General features: G+C 38.8%; 1 pseudogene; it reads left to right on the top strand.

Annotated features, from left to right (window-relative positions):
- The first annotated feature begins 933 nt into the window (after nt 1-933).
- Nucleotides 934-1,514, top strand: LOC102249033 (annotated as a pseudogene).
- The last annotated feature ends 3,184 nt before the right edge of the window (nt 1,515-4,698 follow it).

Raw genomic sequence — 4,698 nt, 5'->3', positions numbered from 1 at the left:
CATATTACCCTTTTATTATATAGGAGTGCCTGGCCAGGCTGGGTGAGGGGCTGATGGCTGTTTGCAGGCTAGTCACAGCCCCTTCAGGGTGGGGGTCCCCCCTGGGGTGCCTGGCCAGCCTGGGTGAGTGGATGAGGGCTGTTTGCAGGCTGGCCACAGCCCCTTCAGGGTGGGGGGGGGTCCTGCTGGGGTGCCTGGCCAGTCTGGGTGAGGGGCTGATGGTTGTTTGCAGGCTGGCTAAGCCCCCCAATGGGGACCCTCACCCCATTAGGGTGTGGCCAGCTTGGGTGAGGAGCTGATGGCTGTTTGCAGGCTGGCCACGGTCCCCAGCCACCCAAGCTCCCAGTGGAGGCTGGCTGGAAGCAGTTGTCTGGGATTTATTTGTCTTCTATAATTGAAACTTTGTTGCCATGAGTGGAGGCCACAGCCGGCTCAGGGCAGGTGGGAAGCTTGGCTTCCTCCATCACCAGGGCAACCAAGCCTCCTGCTTGCTCCAGCTCTGTGGCTGCCGGCTGCCATCTTGGTTGGGTTAATTTGCATATAGTCCCTCTGATTGGCTAGTGGGCGTGGCTTGGAACATAGCAAAGGTACGGTCAATTAGCATCTTTGTCTTTTATTAGTGTAGATATGGCATCAAAAGCAGAAGTAATAAAGGGAAATTTTGATGTATGAGACTTTATCAGAATTAAGTCATTTGCATTTCAAAAGACACCATTAAGAAATTGAAAAGAAAGTCCATAAATTGGGAGAATATTTTCAAATCATGTAACATTGAAAAGTGAACTTGCATTGAGAGTATATAAGAAGCAGTTTTATCTATCTTTAGGTGGTAGCTGCTGGGCTTTCGATTCCATTTGGCAGAGGGTGAGACAATGTGGACAGTGGCCCCAGTGCCCTGCGTTTGGCCACCCACAGCCATGCACAGTGGCCCAGATGCAAGCCATCAAGTGTGGGGTGGCAGGAGATGGAGCTGTAGGTAAAACTTGCCTACTGATCAGTGGTACAACCAGTGCCTTTCCTGGAGAATAAATCTGTACTGTCTTTTACAACTATTCTGCCAGTGTTATGGTAGGTGGAAAACTGGTAAATCTGTGCTTATGGAATACTGCTGGAGGAAAAGATCATGACAGACTATGTCGCCTGTCCTATCCACAGACAGATGTATACTTAATTTGCTTTTCTTTTGTGAGTCCTGTATCATTTGAAAATGTTCATGCAAAGTGGTATCCCAAAGTGTGACACCATTGTCCCAATAATCCCATCATCCTGGTGGTGACTAAGCTTGATTTTTTAGGGATAATAAAGACAACATTGAAAAACTGAAGGAAAAGAAGCTGACACCCATCACCTATTCAGAGGATTTAGCCATATCTAAGGAGATCAGTGCTGTAAAATATGAGCAGTGTTCAACTATCACACAGCAATGCCTAAAGACAGTGTTTGATGAAGCTATTCGAGCCATTCGGTGCCTGCCTCCTGTCAAGAAGAGGAAGAGAAAATACCTGCTGTTGTAAATGTCTGGGCCCCTCTCCCCTGCTGCCTTGTCCCTTTGGAACCTTTGTACACTTTGCTAAAAAACAATGGCGACTTTGCACACAATACCAAGTTTTTGTTACAGATTAGTTTTTGCATTAAACCATTTTTTAACAAATCAGTAATTTTTAGGTTGTATTTGTTTAAATTGTAAGTGTTCAAACTTTCACATTCTGTTAAAATTTAGCCCTAAGATGAAAAAAGGAAAAACAAGTATATAAGAAATATTTATAGTTCAATTATAAGAAAACAGCCCAACTAAAAAATGGGGGAAAGATATTATATAGAAATTTCATCAAAGATATAGAAATGGCCAATAAGTACATGAAAAGATGCATGGCATCATTAGTCACTAGGAAAATAAAAATTAAAACCATAATCATATACTTCTTCAAAGCCATTTGAGTGACTATGATGAAAATACATTATAATAATAAGTGTTAGTGAGGATTGTGGAGAGACAACCCTCATATATTAATAATGGGAATGTAAAATGGCAAGCTGTTTTAGAAAACAGTTCAGCTGTTTCTTTTTTTTTTCAACAAAGCTGTTCTTTTATTTTTTTTAAATAAAGACCAGTCTTATAATCAATTGAAGATGTTTTCAGAGGTCCCCCAGGATTTGCTTACCACATCCCAAACCACGGCTGCGACTCCCAGTTGCCTCCAGTCCTGCCGGATCTGGATGGTGTGGTTTGCGAAGGAGAGGTGGCAAGAGGCTTGTGGAATTTCTGCAACCCCATTCCTGCGGTCTCCTCATAGGGCACCAGGGCCATTTCCATTGTGCCAGCTCTCTGCTTCCTTTAACCTTTTCCAGCTTCCAGAAGGCTCCTGTTTTCCCTGATTTATGGCTCCTTATTCCATCTTCATAGTTAGCAACATTGGGCTGAATCATTCTCATACCACCATCTCTCTGGTTCACTTTCAACTCCATCTTTCACTAAAGATTTTTGAGCTTCCAGAAAAGTCCAGTTGTCCTGAAGGCTGACTGGGGCAAGGACGGAGAAGCTCGCGGGAAAGAGCATGTTCTGAGGATGCTAGTCTCTGACTCAGCAGGGACCAGCTTCCTGCTTGTCCAGCTATTCCATTTGTCAGTTCAGCTGTTTCTTAAAAAGATAAACATATTTATAATGTGACCTATGACCTCACAAATTCACCCTTACAAGCTTCCCAAGATAAATGAAAATATATGTCTTGTACTTGAATGTGTATAGCTGTAATATTCATAATAGTTCAAAGTGGAAAAAATAAAATATCTTTGAACTTCGCCAACCCCCCCCCCCTCCATGGCCACAGGCCCTGCGTGACTTGGCAGCTGGACTCTTTAATGATAGCAAAAATGACTAGACCAGTGGTTCTCAACCTTCCTAATGCTGCGACCCTTTAATACAGTTCCTCATGTTGTGGTGACCCCCAACCATAAAATTATTTTCGTTGCTACTTCATAACTGTAATGTTGCTACTGTTATGAATCATAATGTAAATATCTGATATGCAGGATGTATTTTCATTGTTACAAATTGAACATAATTAAAGCATAGTGATTAATCACAAAAACAATATGTAATTATATATGTGTTTTCTGATGGTCTTAGGCGACCCCTGTAAAAGGGTCATTCAACCCCCAATGGGGTCACGACCCACAGATTGAGAACCGCTGGACTAGACAATGAAACAACCCCCAAAAGAAAGAAAAGGTGGAAGTGCCAGAAAAGGAACTAAATGAAATGGAGACATGCAATAAATCAGAAAAAGAATTCAGAGTAAGGGTCATACAGTTCATAAACCTGATGGATGAGGAAATCAACAACTTATGTAAGAATCAAGAAGAAAAAGATTATATAGCTACAATAAAAAAAACACAATGGAAGGTTTCAACAGTAGACTAGAAGAAGTGGAGGACTGAATTAGTGAGTTAGAAGACAAGGCAGAGAAACACACCTAATCTGAACAGTAATTGGAGAAAAAAATTAGAAAGCAGAAGGAAAGCCTAAGGGAGCTTTGGGCCAACATGAAATGTCTATGAACTTGTGCATATATAAATAAATGTGGTATATTCATATAATGAAATATAAAAGAACAAAGTAATGATACTGCTACATAAGTGAGTCTCAAAAACAGTATTAAGTGTGAGAAATCAGATATAAAATCACACATATTGTATTATTTAATTCATATGAAATAAAAAGGAAATCTATAGAGACAAAAAATAGAATACTGGTTTCTTCTGATGGTCTGGGAACAGGAAGTGACTGCAAATGAGCATGAGGAATTTTGGAGGGATGTTGCATTGTTCCAGAATTAGATTATGAGATGCTTGCATAATTCTGTAAACTTGCTAAAGTCATCAAGTTATACACATAAATGGTTATGTGACATGTAAATTATACTTTAATAAACCTGCTTTTAAAAACAAAGCAAACATGTCAGTGTTAAAACATGCCAGGGCTCCCCAAGTGAAAATAGTATTAAGTGAGAATTAAATAGTTCATTATATTGGAATGGTTACAAAAATAAATATTGAACTATGATATAATCATCATAGAAAATTAAACATTGGAGAGTTTACACTTAAAATTGAAATGAATTCCAGTTCTTCTTGAATTAGCTATCCTTTTTTGAACATCCTGAATTATATTTACATTCTTGTGTATAAATATATTGTTGTAATTTTCTTCATGTGTTTGTGTTTTAACCCTAGAACTATTAAAGGAAGATTTTAACATCAATTAATGTTAAAAAGCAACCTTTGATTCTATCATAAGATAATTTTTATTACATTTTCATAATCTATTTGGAAGATTTTACATATAAATACACACAATTTTGCTTTTAGATACATGGAATTCGTTTAAGTTCTCTAGACTCACTTAGAAAACAGCTCCAAATACCTCACATTTGATCTATGTTGTAGAAGGAAATATATGTTGTTTATAGAGATGGCACATACATACTCTGAAGTGTCCTTGTCCAACTGGAAGAGTGTAATGGGAATTTGTGTTGAAATACAAGAGTTGTGAAGCTTTAAAACATTTATCTCTGTGTATACTATGGAATAGAGTAGTTGACTTTCTAAAATTTTTATTTTTCAATTACAGTCAACATGCAATATTATATTAGCTTCAGATGTATAACCACGTGATTAGACATTTATATAATTCACAAA

Source organism: Myotis brandtii, unplaced genomic scaffold (genome assembly GCF_000412655.1).
Source record: "Myotis brandtii unplaced genomic scaffold, ASM41265v1 scaffold259, whole genome shotgun sequence".
Classification (NCBI taxonomy): Eukaryota; Metazoa; Chordata; class Mammalia; order Chiroptera; family Vespertilionidae; genus Myotis; species Myotis brandtii.
This window is presented reverse-complemented; position numbering and strand designations above follow the sequence as displayed.